The 17,598-nt window shown below is 41.0% G+C and overlaps 1 pseudogene; it reads left to right on the forward strand.

Moving 5' to 3' along the window:
* The window catches only part of LOC130034978 (contactin-associated protein-like 3), a 156,003-nt pseudogene extending 138,804 nt beyond the window's left edge, over positions 1-17,199 (forward strand).
* The last annotated feature ends 399 nt before the right edge of the window (positions 17,200-17,598 follow it).

A 17,598-nucleotide genomic window follows, 5' to 3' on the forward strand; every position in this document is an offset into this window, starting at 1 on the left:
TGCAATGAGATGTTTATATAGTTGACACTTACATAAGGCAGAGTTCAGAAGGAATGTTATACCCTGCATTTGAATACTTGAGTATAATTTTTATTAACACCAAAATGCTGTTCTAGACGTGGTATGGGCCATAAACCATGACAATAATATACACAGTCAGCGAAAATATTTTGTATGTTTTATTATATACGTGGACTGGAGTGATAGCACAGCGGTAGGGCGTTTGCCTTGCACGCAGCCAACATGGCCGACCTGAGTTTGATTCCTCCTCCCCTCTCGGAGAGCCCGGCAAGCTACCGAGAGTATCTCGCCTGCATGGCAAAGCCTGGCAAGCTCCCCGTGATGTATTCGATATGCCAAACAGAGTAACAAGAAGTCTCACGATGGAGACAATACTGGGCCCACTCGAGCAAATCGATGAACAACGGGACGACCATGATTATATACATATTGTATTCTTTTAAAAGGATAAGGTAAAGGTAAAGGCCCTCCCGTTGATCGTCGATTTCCTCGAGCGGGCCCAGTAACGTCTCCATTGGAGACTTTGTTGTTAGTGTGTCTGGCATTTCGAATACTGTTGGTAGCTTGCCGGGCTCTCCGAGAGGGGCGGAGGAATCGAACTTCGGTCGGCCATGTTGGCCGCTTGTAAGGCAAACGCCCTACCCGCTGTGTAAAATGCTATTAAGAAATTCATCACTTGATCACTTGATTTCCTGTTAATCATGGATTTGCTTGAGCGGGTGCCAGTAACGTCTCCATTTGTCTCTGTCATGTGCTAGTGTAGCCCAATGGTATCTGCTCATTCCAGGAACACGAAGAGCCTCAAAGCGATTGTTCAGGATTTTGACGAAGAAGTCTGACCATCTTGTAGATAGGTGGCCACACCGTCTTTTGACATCCCGTGGAATCTATTCGATAATGCCTCTAGTCCAGCAGTCATCTCCAAATTTCATTACGTATCCAGCCCACCTGATTTTCGATGCCTTGGCAAACAAGACAGCATCCCTTAATCTTGATTGTCGATGGAGGTCAGAACATTGGATTTTTTCTGTCATTTGAATGAAACATGATACTCCATGCATAGCTCTTTTGATTCCTCTTTGGGAGACATGCATAGCATTCTCATCCTGTTTTTGTAGGGACCAGGTATCTGAGGTGTATGTTAATGCAGGAAGAACAGTGGAACCAAGAGATGTGCATGGAGCCAGAGGTTCTTCATCCTCTTAGCTATTTCTTAAATGCTCTGAAGGTGTTCAAAGCCACTCTCTTCCTTTGTGCAACTCAGTTGCCAGGTCATTCATCATGTTGAGTTCTCGACCTAGGTACACATAACTGTTGCATTCAGAGATGTTCATTCCCTTGAGAGCGAATGGAACGTCAGGAACGAGTCCATTTCTCATAAACATTGTCTTATGAGATTCAGCTGTATTCCAACCTTTCCACATTCACAGTCGAAGTTGACCAGCATTTGTGCTGCTTGGCTAATGTTTGATGTTATTAGAATGATGTCATCATCGAAGCGGAGATGGTGTAGTTGCTTACTGTCTATCTTCACTGCCATTCCTTCCCATTCCAGTCATTGCATGATGTTCTCGAGGGTGGCACTAAAGAGTTTCAGTAAAATGGTATCACCCTGCCGAACCCCTCTCTTGACATGGATGATCACTTTCTTGTAGAATGGAGAGATCTTAGTAGTGAATCCATAATACATCTCATGGAGGATCATGATGTATTGAGTGAGTTTGAATGCCCTGTTTACCTAGGGCTTCGACGACCACTTCAGTCTCAACAAAATCAAAGGCCTTCTTTAAATCAATGAACGTTAGACAGAGTGGCATTTGAACTCCTGAAAGACCTCAATGGGCTTGGTTATCATGTGAATATGGTCAATCGTGCTGAATCCTTTGTGGAACCCGGCTTGCTCGCATAGTTGTCCTTCATCTAGTGTTCTGCCAATCCTATTCAGGATGACTCGAGTGAACAGATTGCAGACCACAGACAACAGGCAGATCAGGCGATAGTTGCCAATGTCATGGATGTCTCCCTTCTTGTATAGTAAAACAGTCCTGCTGCTTTTCCATTGGGATAGAACCTTGCATTCAGACAGGTAGCATCTGAAAAGCTGAGCCAGTGTATTGATGAGTACTGACTGCAGGTTCTTCAGGTGTTCGGGTCTGACATTGTCTGGGCCAGGTGCTGTTTGCTTCTTTACCAACAAAATGGTGTGTCAGGTTTCAGAAGGGAAAACCTTGGGAACAACATATCCATCCTGTGGAATTTGTTATGTGTGCAGATGGATGTGGCTATCGAAGAGATCCGAGTAGAAGTCATAGATGATCTTCTCCATTGCCCTTTTGGAAGATGTGATAGATCCATCAGGACGTCGGAGGGCAGTCATCTTGGTCTAATAGTTGGCGAAGTACAGTCGGACGTTGTGAATGCTTTTCCTATCTTCTGCCGCATGAGGCAGCACTGCTGTTCCTCTCTTTGAGGTTTTACTTTATCGCTTCTCTACACTGCTTTGCGAGCTCAGACATTCGCTTGCGGTTACCTGAGGCTTGTGTCAAGCCATGGTGGCAAATGAGCTTGAGAGTTTTTGAAGACAGGCATCTTTTTCTAGCTATCTCTGTCTGGGTGCTCCTTGATCAATCATGGAGATGCTGAACCAGTCGATCGTATTCTTTGTCAATGTTGTCAAAGGTGGTATCTTCCCATGTTGCCCCAATAGTGCCAAAGAGCTCCCAGTTCGTGGTCTTTCTGGAATTCTCTTCTTAAACTTTGTAGCCCTTTCTCCCCACTCCGTGAAGCAGAATTTTGCACAAAGGAGATGGTGGCTTGATCCCCTTTGTAATTTTGGGACAACAGTGACATCGGTCAGACAAGACCGTTGATTGAATATGATGTGGTCAATTTCGTTTTAGAACCATCCACCAGGAGACTCCCAGTTGGTGGTCTTTCTGGGAGTTCTCTTCTTAAACTTTAAAGTTTAGATTCGGCCTTCTGGAACTCTGAGTTACCATGGATGGTCTTGGTCGACATGATGAACTCAGACAGTCACTCTCCCTGTGCATTCCATTCTAGGCCATGGGTCTTGATGTGGAGTTCTTCGGCTGATCTTCTCGATCTTATCTTGCCATTAAAATCACGACAATGATCTTGTAGAAGGTGTGGTCTTCTTTATAGAAATTCTCCAGCTCCATGTAGAACTTCTCAATTTCTCCTTCATCATAATCGGATGTTGGTGCATAGACAATGAAGATAAAAACTGCCAGCAGTGAGCCACATCTATTCAACTGTAATCATCTGATTTGGGTTGTTAGGCATTTGAATGAATCAATGCTCATGGCCAAGTTCATGTTTACAAGGACACTGACGCCTCCGATGCCTCTTTTGTCGCATGTTCTGAGGAACAGTTCTTCTCCAGTGTCGAAAACAGCGTGATGTGATCGATGTCTTCTTGTCTCAGTCAGACCAATGATGTCATACTTGATCTTTTGTGCTTGTACCATCAGGTCCTCAATGGATGCATCTGATGCCAGCGTGTGTGCATTGAATGTACATTCATTTTCGTCTTTTTTGTTTTGGCAGCCTAGTTTGGCCTAGAGATTTTATCAGCCTCTCCTTCCTCATCCTTCTCAACGCTGCCATATTGGTGACTCCTTCAATGTCAGGGGAATGAGACCCATTGTAATTACTGGTTTTGGCATATCGAATTTCTTATTCGATAAGAGATTTATAATAAAGGTAAAATACATTCTGAGTAATCTACTGTATTTTTAATACTGTAAACTTTCACCTATTTCCACAATAGTCTGTACAAAATTGACATGTGCAGTGCCCATGTTGTTCAAAGTTCACTGTATTTCAAATCAGGATAGTCATGTGACTAAATCTTATGGGGTCAATTTTCTGCATGGATACATTATTTTCATATACAATTTAAATTCTCTAGATGTGAAATATATTAATAAGTAATTTATGAAAATCAGTTCCTAAAATCTGTGTGAAGAGAGTAGATATTAAAAACTTCATTGACTTCTTGTGGCATATGTTCATCTTTGTTATGCTTTGTCTCAGAAGTCAGAGGGAAATTTCCAAAAGGAAAATTGTAGAGTGGTAAGATGCAGAACTCAGAAATTTCAGGAAAAAATATAGATGTAAAAGTCTCAACAAGATATTAGTAAATTAAATTCAGTAACATAAAACAAATTGTGTGCTGTGACCAAATAGGATTTATCCCAGGAATTTAAAGTTGGTGCGTGCAACAGAGACAAATCAGTGTAACATACCTTATTTTTAAAAAAGCAATAAGCTTTCTTGACAAAAAGCACTGAACAAACTAGAACCAGAAGAAAATTCCTACCAACCCACTCACCACAGAATCATACTCCATGATTGAGGCTGTATCCCTTAAGTTCTGAGATGCTGTAGACTGATGCTACGTAAATTTAGTCAAATAGATAAAATAAAATCCTAGAAACATTTCTCTGAAGATTTAATATAGCTGAAAATATCTGTTGTAGATTTTCTCTTTTTTTGAGGGTTTTGTTTTTTGGTGCCTAATATTTAGAGAGGGTAGCACTGCACTGCACTGCACTGTCCTCCCATCGTTCATCCATTTGCTCATATGGACTCAGATAGCACAGCGGGTAGGGCGTTTGCCTTCCAAGTGGCCAACATGGCCGACCCGAGTTCGATTCCTCCGCCCCTCTCGGAGAGCCTGGCAAGCTACCGAGAGTATTCGATATGCCAGACACAGTAACAACAAAGTCTCCAATGGAGACGTTACTGGGCCCACTCGAGCAAATCGACGATCAACGGGAGGGCCTTTACCTTTACCTTTACCATGCTGGCAAGATAATCTCGGTAGCAGGCCAGACTCTCCAAGAGGGGTGGAAGAATCGAACCCTGGTCAGCCATGTGCAAGGCAAACGCCCTTCCCGCTGTGCTATGGCTCCAGCCCATCCAGAATGGGCAAATCCATGAAAACATTGGATTTTTATTCTAATGTATGAATACATCAGTTATGGAACCAAATTTGATGACAAAAGAAAAGAAACTGGAGGGCATAAGCGTTAAGGCCACGAATATAAGGGAGGCACAGCTTTTGGGGCATGGGGCAGAGGGTGGATAAACATATTCCTTGCATATGAGTGAGATTATTCTGTGTCTGCTCCTCTCCTCTGACTCATTTCACTCAGTAAGATATTCTCCAGATTTATCCATGTTGCAGCAGATTGCATGACTTCATCTTTCCTTCAGGTAGAGATGACCATATTCTAGCTGGAGGTATATATTTGCAGCAGATAGGGCACTTATCTTGCATGCAGCCAATCCAGGTTTGGTCACCGACATCTCAAAACTCACCTGAAGTGATCCCTGAGTGCAGAGCCAGGAGTATGTCCTGAGCTTCTGAGGACTGCTGGGCATGAACTCTCCCCGCACCCTCCCGCCCAAAAAGAAGAGATGTCTGGGTAAAGAATGCTATTTCACTTCTTTCCGACTCTTCAAATTTGAGTGCTGGAAAGATAAACTGAGAAGGTTTGCAAAGTAGTCATTTGCTAATTATGTCTTTTATTTAAAATAAAGGAAATTTACTGTTTTATCAACTCCAAAATAGTAGGGCAAGATTTATGTTTATAGGCCAGAAAGATAATACAGGAGTAAGGAGTCACCCTCTTACTGGGGTTAGATGTGGCAAACCCTAGTTCAATCTCTCACACCACATATGGTCCCCTGAGCATTGCCCAGAGTGATCCCTGAGCACAGAGCTATAGGAATAAGCCCTGAGAAAAGCTGGGTATGACAAAATCTAAACATTTTATACTCAGTTTACTCCATTAAAAAGTATTTTGAGCCTGTATCTGTGCTGGTGCATGTAATGGTAACTCATTCTTTTGCAGCTTTTTTATTGCATGAAATGTATCTCAATGTCTATATTTTTATGTTGATGGGTAGTTTGATGGGCAGTTTAGGGCAGTTAACTTCCTTATTATTATATTTTTGCCTCAATTTTTTTCAATTACTCCTATGAATAAACTATGCATCCTTGAATAACTTAATGCTACTTTCAATTACCTACTACTACTTTGAATGCATCCTAAACTATATAAAAATCCTAAAATATTTCATTTACATTTTACTTTTTCACCTTCTTTTTGGCCATTGTCATAAATTGTGTTTTACTTTTATACATTTTTTCACATTATTTTTGCCCTTGTTTTAAAGTCTCCATTTACTTTTTTTTTTCTTAATATGCCTGTATTTTCAAGTTTTGGTGAATTCAATTGTGACAACAAATCCTTTGTCATCTTGAGGTATATATTTTTAAATGCATGAATAATTCTAATATCTCCCCTCCACCACTTTAATTTTATTTTCTTTCACTTTAAACAGTCAAACAAATTGAGTTGAAAGGAAGGATCCTTAGTGATGATTTTCAGAAGGCAAGTAGTAGGAAAGATGGATGATACTCAATATATTTTTTAATGACACTTTATTTATTCTGATGCTGAGTTTGTATGGATCTGGTTCTGGTGAATGACAACTTTGATCAGAAAAATTAGGTTTGACAATAAAAGGGCATTTGGAAATAAATATAGAAACCTAACATGCATAATAGAAGATCTAAGAAGAAAACTAGAAGAAAGACAATAATTCGATGTACTTACAGGCCCATTTTTTTTTTGAGCTAAGAAATTTAAGAGACATAAATCCACTTATGAATTCATGAGAAAAGACACATTTCTGGGACAAATCTTGAAACATTTCTGAAAGCACAGATAAATTTCAAAAAAATCACAGAGAAAAATTTCCAAAATTTTCTGAACAAAAGTTACAGTGACAGAGGCTGGAGCAATAGCACAGCAGGTAGGGCATTTGCCTTGCACGCGGCCAACCCGGGTTCGATTCCCAGCATCCCATATGGTCCCCCGGCACCACCAGGAGTGATTACTGAGTGCAAAGCCAGGAGTAACCCCTGAGCATTGCCGGGTGTCACCCAAAAAACAAATAAAATAAGATAAAATAAAGTTACAGTGACAAATAATGTTTTTGTAATCATCATTCAATTTTTCATCTGTGAAAGAAAGAGACAATGATTAAATAATTATTCTTCTGGAGAAGGAAGAGTGAAGTGTTACTCAAGCACTGAATATATACTTTGTCAAAAATGATTAAAACTATATTTTGAACAGTAGGATTCAGATTAAATATTAATCTTGTATTCTAAGAAAAAGTGCAGACAGTTTCTCCAATCAAAAAATAAACATAGGTGCCAGAGAGATAATAAGATGCTTGTGTTTAATGTGGCCAACCTGAGATTAATCCCCTGAGTTAAATTCTCAGTGTCCTCTGAACACTGCCAGGACTGAGTAACCCCTGAGCACAGAGTCAGCAGTAAGCCCTGAGCACCATCGGGTATGCCCTGCAAGAAAAGAAAGAACCACAAAGTTGATTTCAAGATGGAAACTGTGAACATTAAGTTTTTTGATGTGACTTGCTGCCATACCTGCATGTAAGCATGAGCATGGTCACAGCTCAGGGGTACTTTTTGTGCTGATGTAAATCCATGTACATGAACCCTTAAACGTTCATATGTCTAAAACACAAATTCCTGAAATAGAGGAAAATATAATGCGATATGTCGCAGAACCAACATCCTGTAGTAACGGCACTACCTACAGAGATGTAGGTTGGTGGTCTTTAAAAAGTAAATTTCACTAAATTATTCTTATTTATTAAGACAAGTGGGCTGGAGCAATAGCACAGCGGGTAGGGCATTTTCCTTGCACATGACTGACCCTGGTTCGATTCCTCCATCCCTCTTGGAGAGCCTAGCAAGCTACCAAGGGTATCCTGTCCGCACAGCAGAGCTGGCAAGCTTCCTGTTATGCCAAAAACAGTAACAACAAGTCTAAAAATGGAGGCGTTACTGGTGCCTGCTTGAACAAATTGATGAACAAAGGGAGGACAGTGCTATAATACTATTAAGACAAGTAATTCACTCTGTTACCTCAGCATTTTTTGTATTCATGTCTATATTTGATCAGGAAAATAAACTTTCCCTAAAACTCTCTTTTGAGACTAAGATTTTAATTGGTTTTCTTCTTCCTCTTCTTTAGTATTTTAGACTTGCAAAACTTCTGTATTGCTATTATTTTTGAAATTTACTTCTTCCTGGTAGTCTGTCAAGTTTATAACAGTAAAGATGTCATTGTTTAAGAAATATATGTATTGTCTGAATGTAAAATTTTAAAAATAGATTGCTAAAGAATTATTAAAATTTATAATCATTTAGTTGATTTGAACCAAAATTATTTTATGTTAGTTTGAAATATATCTAAATATAATCAATTTAATAAAACAATTTCAGAGCAATGTTTATCATTATAGTAGCGATATATGATCGTTATCCTGCACTAATTTTAGTTGTTTTTGGAGATGCTTTACATGGTCAGCACTTATGCTTGCAACATTAAAATTATCACTGAACAGAATGTGTAAGCCCATTTGACTTTCAGCACATTTGCCTTAAATGCGTCTTAAAGTTAGAGTATTTTTTTCAAACAACAGAACATAATGAAATTTTCCAAGTCAGAAGAAATATGGATATCAAATATTTGCCTTTCAAGAACAAGAATGAAATAATTAGATGAGTTCAATAGGAATGAATGTTACATTTATAATATGATTTAAGAAATTCAATCCATGAGTTTGTAGTATGCAATATTTTACTCCTTCCTTCTTTGTTATGAGAATTAAATTGATATAAGATAGATTACCTTGATTTAAAAAAAATAATGTGTACTAGATTCCTCGTTAGGAAAATGAAGATGGCAAAGCAGATAGGCCCACCTGTTAGTATATTAAGTTGAACAAAATGTAGTGATTACAAAAGAGTAGCTGAAATATATTGTAAAGAAGATAAGAGTTTGTATGACACAGTTTGCTTCTCCAGACATTCTGAACTTGAATCTCCAGCTCTGGTGGTAATGTTCCTTTCTTGCTAGTTTGGGGAGCAAAGTTTCCACATAGAAGTTTCATCTTCTGGTATCAAGAAGAAAAAGGAGGCCTGAATAACCTTTGCGAATCAGCTGTTCTTCCAATGCCTCTACCTCAGCATAATCCTAATGGCAAAGTGCCGTGTTTAGGGGTTCTGCCACCCTTCAGCAAAGTATTCAGTACATTGGACCTACTTTAGTGACAATGAGGGCACCTCTGATTATGATCATGTTCAATTAAATTCAGCTGGTAGGGCATTTGCCTTGCACGTGACCAACCTGGCAAACCCAGATTCAATTCCTCTACCCCTCGCAGAGTGCCTGGCAAGCTACCAAGAGTATCTTGCCAGCACAGCAAAACCTGGCAAGCTACCATGACATATTCAATATGCCTAACACAGTAACAACAAATTTCAAAATGGAGACATTACTGGGCCCGCTCGAGCAAATCAATGAACAATGGGAGGACAGTGACAGTGACAGCTAAGACAAAGGTGCTGGAGCGATAGCACAGCGGTAGGGTGTTTGCCTTGCAAGCGGCTGGACTGGACGAGCCGGCTTTGATTCCTCTGCCCTTCTTGAGAGCCTGGCAAGCTACTGAGAGTATTTCGCCCACATGGCCAAGCCTGGCAAGCTATCCGTGACGTATTAGATATGCCAAAACCAGTAACAACAAGTTTCACAATGGAGACATTACTGGGCCGGCTCGAGCAAATCGATGAGAACAACTAGAGGACAGTGACAGTGACAGTGAAGACAAAGTGAAGACTTTAGTGCTTTTATTTATTTTTTGCTTCAGCTATTGCATACCACTTATTAATATGAGGTAGTTCCCCACATTGCATTAAAAGTGGCTTGAGGGTAGTCCCTAGCATCCCAAAACCAAAAAGAAAGTAAAATCAAAGGAAAAAGGGAAAAGACTTCAATAGCAAAATTGTCCCCCAAAGATTAGGGGCTCTAAGTTTCTGCAGTGAATCTAATGTATATATTATATGTACGATGTATGTCAGACATGTATATAATGTATTTATGGTGTATATCAGACATGCATATATTGTATTGTGATGTACATCAGACATACATATATGGTATATAAGTAAGCCAAGAACTATCAATGCTCTGGGGGGACAGGAATAAAACACAGCATCCACCATGAAGACAGATGATTTGAGAAGAGTAGGTTCTGTCGCCCAAGCACTGTGAGGTTGGGCCATGTGGACAGTCCTGAATTCTGTGTTCACAGGCCTGTTGGCTTTCCTGGGGATGGGAGCCATAGTCCTGTCACACCCAAACACAGTACGCTCACTGTCCAGTACCTAGATTATGGGCCACACGTCCTGATCAAATTATTTGAATGATGACTTTTAAAGAACCAAGTGGCAAGGCCAGAGAGGGAGTGTAGCAGGTGAGTCACTTGGCTTGCATGCAGCCAATCAGGTTTGATCCTGAGATCTCATCTGATCCCTGAGCCCAGAACCAGGAGTAAGCTTGAAGCAGTAGCAGGAGTAAGCGCTGAGCACTGTCAGGAGCAATCTCTGAGAACTCCCAGGAGTAATCCCTGAGCACAATGCCAAATTACTCTTCAGCTCTGCCAAGATGGATGCCTGAACACAGAGCCAGGAATAAGCGGTGATCACCGTGGAATGTGGCTCCAAGAGCCGAGCACAGCTAGCTGTGAACGCCCTCCACCACACCCCAAGCAAAACAAAATAAAACTAACAAAGGAAAAGTGGCAGAGGAACCGTTCTGGCGTCCCTGAGCTTGCAGGCGGGAGCTGCAGTGCCTCTCCTTAATCTGGTTGCTCACCGGTCCCAAGGAGAAAGGGCAGAGGGTGCGGGGTGACCTGATGCCCGCGGTGCAGGTGCACGCTGTCCCTCCTCCGTGCCCGCGCGTCCTCGTGTCCCAGGCCCTGTTCCCTAAGGTCTCCCGTTCCTCCTCTTGCAGACGCCCCCGGAGCAGACGCCGACACGCTCCGCGCGGGAAGAAGCGGCTTCACCGGCTGCCTGTCGGCGGTGCGCTTCGGGCCAGCGGCTCCCCTGAAGGCGGCGCTACGCCCCGCAGCCCCTGCCCGGGTCAGGGTCCGAGGCCACGTGAGCGCAGTGTCCGGCTGTGCTGGGCGCTCGGGGTCCGGCGCCCCTGCACGCCAGGCCACCCCGCTCGCCGGCGGTGCAGGTGCGTACCCTCCGCCCAGGTGCATGGGCCATGCGCGGTCGGCCTGTAGCCCCCGGGCTCTGTCCCTCCGCACCTTCCTGACCGCTCTGTAGCCTCGCCTCCCTCCTCTGCGTGGCTGTCCGCATCCTTTGCAGTGCTTCTGTTTTAAATGTGGGTTCCCCCTCTCAGAAGCCCTCCTTCCCTCTCGCCTGGGTCATTATCCCTTTTTCTGCTGTAGGTCGTTCAGGAACCACAGATGAGGGAGAGCCCCTAGTTAATGCAGACAGACCTGATTCCGCGGTCATTGGAGGTAAGGAGGCCTAGAATGACCACGCCTCCCGTTGTTCCCCAAGTCCGAATAACCCTGTACCTAGCTGGGAAGAACGGGTCCCATCCTGCAAGGACCATAGCAGGCCATAAGGATTTGTTTGACGCAGGAATGTTATGTAGCAACCCAGCTCCTCTGGACATGCTAGAAGAAGGAAATCTTTCTTTTTTAAAGATTGTGTTAAAATGACACGATTTCCAAAGATATTCATAGTTGATGTTTAGACAAGCAGGGTTCCAGCATGGCCCTATCCCCATGCCCCCACCAGAATCCCCTTCCCTCACCAGTGTCCCCAGGTTACCTACAGATGGCCTCCTTGCCAGGCACATTGTTAGGCCGGGTTGTTGTAGTTTGGATCTCATGTTTTCAGACTCGTTGGGTGTGTCGTTTGTCTATAGAGCAATACCACTTCTCTGCATCACTGGTGTATCAGAGGCCCTCGGCCTTGCCTTCACCTGAAGATCCTAATGAAGGATAGCTGAAAGACACTAAACTAAGGAGCATGGTTGCATTTGCAAGTTGCCATTTATATTTAAATATTTCTCAGCATGTATTTATTTAAGAGGTATTTATTTTTATTTGTTTGATTTGACATAGAGTCTTACACATCTCAGTCTATTGACCCAAAACATTTTGAAATAAGATTAAAACTAAAGTATATTTTACTAGTTTGATTTGACATAGAGTCTTACACATCTCAGTCTATTGACCTAAAACATTTTGAAATTAGATTAAAACTAAAGTATATATCAAGACAAAGAGCTAAACTATGCGAGCAGCAATTTTCTTTCTTTTTTGTTTTTTTGGGTCACACCTGATGATGCTCAGGGATTACTCCTGGCTCTCCACTCACAAATTACTCTGGCAGTATTCAGGGGACCAAATGGGATGCTGAGGATCAAACATAGGAAAGCCAAATGCAAGGCAAATACCCTACTCACTGTACTATCACTCAGGCCCCAAGTAGTAATTTTCTTAAGTGTGAAAATACGTAACTAGGACCAGGAATGTAGCTCAAGTGGTTATTCCTGGCATAGGCATGGCCTTGCATTCTATACTCTTTGCTGATCGCAAGGGTGTTGTTTGGTGGCCACAGGCGGAAAGCAAAAAGCTGGTTGGCCCTCACCAATGCAGCAAGAATCACTGGGATTGTGGGACTGGCCCCACCTGTAATTCCTTTTCAGCTGGGTTTGATATCTCACACACATACATATAGTACATATAAATATATTGTCCTGGATTCATTTTATATTAGGTTATGTATATTTGAAGAAGTAAAAACTCAATGTAAATATATAAATATGTTCTTGAAATAGACTTTTCTCTGGTCTGAAAAATAAATATTCAATTTTCCTTCAATTCTCCCTACTTCCCATACAAAGAACACATACACTCTTTTAAGGACATTACTGAAATGCTAGTTCCTTATAAAATCTGGTGAGTAGGAAGTAAATTGTTCTCCATTTGATAGCTGTCCACAGTAAGAAAATTGCGCCCAGGCTGGGTCATCTGGCTGGGTGCCCACTGTTTAGCCAGACTGGACACCAGCTCAGAATGGATCTCCTCATTTTGCTTACTTTCTTCTGGACACCAATATTTTCCCCAAAATTGGCATAGTATTCAGACTTTTTTTTTAATGTGTTAGCAAATATATGCTGGAATGTTCATGTTTTGATTCCTATGTCAACATCTTTTATTTTTTGCAGTGAGTGTAGTATGGAATCCCAATTACATAATTCTAAGAATAAAAAGTATCTTACTTATAATGTACACTTAAAGGGATTCCTTTCATGTTAAAATCTGAATTAAACCTTGAAACATTGTTTACTTGTTCATTTGGTTTTTGGGGTCACACAACAGTGCTGAGGATGAATTCCTGGCTACGAACTCTGGGATCATTCTTGGCAGGACTCAGGAGACTATATGGAATTGTGGGATTCAAATCTGGTTTGGCTATGTGCAGACAAGTGCCCTACCTACTGCATTATCTCTCTGAACCTCTAGTTTATTTGTAAAGAAATGACTCAACTATAATGTAAAAGCCAATTTAAGACAATGTGATTTGTATCTTCAGAATAGTAATCCAAGATGATAAAATTGCACAATATCCTCAAATTTGGTACCCACTTACTAGGAAGAACACAGATAGTAGTCAAATGTATGATAGAACAAAAGACATGGTCCCTAGAACTTCATTGCTTTTATCCAAATATCATTGGCTGGATATGAAACATTAAGTCTCACCAGTGTTGTTTTCCTGAGGAATCCTACTTGTATCTTGACAGACAGAATGAAGAATGAGATCAAGGAAGCTCTTGAGAATGTAACAACCCAGATCACTATTCCTGGGTCCTCTTGCTATCTGCCACACATCTGTGCAGTGGTGTCACGGATTGTTCCCTAGTGTCTTGGCTACTGAGATCATTTACTTGTCAAATCCAAGTATTTGTGTAATTGCTAATAGATTACACTTAATGCTTAAGGGATGTTATCAGTGAGTGGATTTTTCTACATTTTGCACTTTATTGTTTTCTCTCATTGAAAGGGAAGAATGGTATAGAAAATAAAATGTTACAGGAAAGAAGGATTAGCTTTAACTATCTTCAAACCTGGTAAATCAAAGATCACAAAGGATTACTAATATTGTATATGGGCAAATAAACTTGTCAAAAGCACATTACACTGGAGTTGCTGATAGGAAGGTAATGGAGGGAATCAGATGCATTTTGCCAATTATCTCATCCTTTCCAGCTAGTGAATGAAGAAAGGTTATTTTAGAATCCTATTTAAGCTCACAAAACAAACAAAACTGATCAACCACAGCCAGAGAGACAGAACAGCAGATAGGATGTTTGCATTGTTCATGGCTGTCCTGAATTTGATCCTTGGCATCCCAAATGGTCCCTCAAGCACTGCCAATAGTTATCCCTAAACACAGAGTCAAAGTAAGCCCTGAGCACCATTGGTTGTATCCTCAAAACAAGAAAAGTAGTCAATCATATACATAAAATCCTAGATGTTTTAGTATATGGTGACAAGTGTATAATCAAGGAATCTTATAATTGTTATTGTTTTTTTTAAATAACACTGCAGTATCTCCATTTAAATGGAGTTTACCTAAAACATAGTCTACCCAAACTTCACCCAACGAACTTTGGGTCTGTTGTATTCCACTTACATTGAAGTCTATTATTACATTACCATATACTATTTTAGGATAACATACTAAAGAAACTAAGTATATAATATATATTTTGAATCATGTAGTTAAGCAGTAACATATTTTATAGTATTATGTCATTAACCTATGATTACTATCAAGCCTCATAAAAGTATATTGACTAGAGCCTTTTTATATCTTGATTTGATATAGATTGAATATCCATTCTATACCAATATGACATTTTCAGTTAGCAGTTTAATGTTAATAGCTTGGAAATTTTAATATCACTAATGCAGTTATAAGTGAAGTAAAAAAAGTAAAGGCCCTCCCGTTGATCGTCGATTTGCTCAAGTGTGCCCAGTAACGTCTCCATTGGAGACTTTGTTGTTACTGTGTCTGGCATACCGAATACTCTCGGTAGCTTGCCAGGCTCGCCGAGACGGGCGGAGGAATCGAACTCGGGTCGGCCATGTTGGCTGCTTGTAAGGCGAATGCCCTACACGCTGTGCTATCGCTCCAGCCCCACAGTTATAAGTGATTTTTTAAAAATAATACTTCTATTCAGGAATTCCACCCCAAAATTCTTACTCTGCTGTGCAATTAATATTGAGAATCACTATCATAGCCAAGATTTTCAATTCTTAAAAACATTTCCATTAAGATATGTCAAATAATTGACATATAACTATCAATATTTCTGCAAATAGACTATCATATTATCTATTATCTGTTGATGTATGATGAATTTTTACCCTTCTATCAATGTAATGCAATCCACATTTATTATATCACATTTTCTGTTGACTAGGAATTTGGTCATAGCTTAGCTGAATCTTCTGGTCAGTGACAGCATTAAGTATCATAAAGTTAGAAGGCTGAACAAATCAAGGTTTTAAAATCTAGATTTTATTTCTGGCTGCTGTCAAGAGCTTGCATTTGGCACTCCGAATCTTTCAGCCTCTCCTTGCCACATCCTTTCTCCCAGCATGAATATTTGCCACCTATCAGCCTTCAGAAGGAGAGTCTCCAGTGAGACAATGCTAGAACACCATGTTAATGTATCTGGTAGTCACTGTCACTGTCACGGTCCTCCCGTTGTTCATCGATTTGCTCGAGCTCGCCCAGTAATGTCTCCATTGGAGACTTTGTTGTTACTGTGTCTGGCATACCGAATACGTCACGGGTAGCTTGCCAGGCTCCGCCATGTGGGCGAGATACTCTCGGTAGCTTGCCGGGCTCTCCGAGAGGGGCGGAGGAATCGAACTCGGGTCGGCCATGTTGGCCGCGTGCAAGGCAAACGCCCTACCGCTGTGCTATTGCTCCTGTACATATAATGAAGTATATTACTTATGTGCTATATTTTATTCATTAGAGACAAGACATAAGCCCTGCATATAAGCAATAGAAGGGGAGAAAAATATTGGTCTCCATGGATACAGATCCATTAAGACACCCTTGGCCTCATACAGATACAAGATACACATGTTATACTACAGCAGTTCCAATAGTACAGCAGCAGTACTATTATGAGAATATTATGAGAATATTTACATCATTTGCTTGAGCGGGCCCAGTAACGTCTCCATTGGAGACCTTGTTGTTACTGTGTTTGGCATATCGGATACGTCATGGGGAGCTTGCCAGGCTCTGCAGTGCGGGCGAGATACACTCATTAGCTTGCCGGGCTCTCCGAGAGGGGCGGAGGAATCGAACTCAGGTCGGCCATGTTGGCTGCATGCAAGGCAAACGCCCTAACACTGTGCTACCGCTCCAGCCCTTTACCTTTTTTACCTTTATTCACATCATACTGGAGCAATAGCACAGCGATAAGGCTTTTGCCTTGCATGCAGCCAACATGGCCGACCCGAGTTTGATTCCTCCGCCCCTCTCGGAGAGCCCGGCAAGCTACCGGGAGTATTCGATATGCCAGACACAGTAACAACAAAGTCTCCAATGGAGACGTTACTGGGCCCGCTCGAGTAAATCGACGAACAACGGGAGGGCCTTTACCTTTACCTTTACTTTTAAAATAACCAGTGCCTGCTTGCTTGTTAGCACAAAGAATGAGCCTTCTCTAAAAAGTCACACTTCTGTATCTAAGGGTGAAGGCATTAGTATAAATTAGTACAAATTCAATAATCATATGTCTTTTGGATAAAGGTTTAAAACTTTAGATACATCTAAAAGTTGTATGGATTTACAAGTGAACTTAGTTTTATATGACTTTGTTTATGGATATATATGCTCATATAAATTATTATATAGATATATGCACTTTGATATAAATTATGTTAAGGCAGTCTATTTGATTTTTAAAATGTAGGTTCCGAATTTATATTTTTAACATTCTTCTCTTTCTAGGAGTAATAGCAGTTGTGATATTTATCTTTATCTGCCTCACTGGCATAGTGATATGTATTTACCAACAGAGATGGTCACATCAGAAAAATGAGACAAAAATTCCTCCGAATGGAGACAATGCTGAGACTGCTCTGAAAAGTGAGCCCAACCTGCAAAGTTCAGTCACTGAAAGCCAGAAAGAGTACTTCTTCTGATCTGCAGCCATGCTGTATTTATTGCAATGATGACTTGCCTTTCTTGTTCAACCAGAGCCCCTCTTGACCTTCTGGAATAGGTGGTGACAATAATGCCCACAGCTAGTCGGCATATAGATGCACTCTGCTCAGGGCTTGTTTATGATATGTGGAACAGGGACTTTGTGTACTCATTAATCACTCCTTGGCATTTTCTCAGAATTCTGACATGATGTTATAAAATTGAATTGTATTTTGCATAATGACCTTGGATTTTAAATAGAAGCATGGATTTACACTTAGTCTCTTAAAAATTTATCATTAAGGTTTATAAAGGTCAGGGCTGGACTTGGAGTTTTATGCCATGTTCAAATCTGTGCTGTATTTTCTTCATCAATTACAGACTGACATCTTTACCCC

Source organism: Sorex fumeus, unplaced genomic scaffold, assembly GCF_029834395.1.
Source record: "Sorex fumeus unplaced genomic scaffold, SorFum_2.1 ptg000063l, whole genome shotgun sequence".
Classification (NCBI taxonomy): domain Eukaryota; kingdom Metazoa; phylum Chordata; class Mammalia; order Eulipotyphla; family Soricidae; genus Sorex; species Sorex fumeus.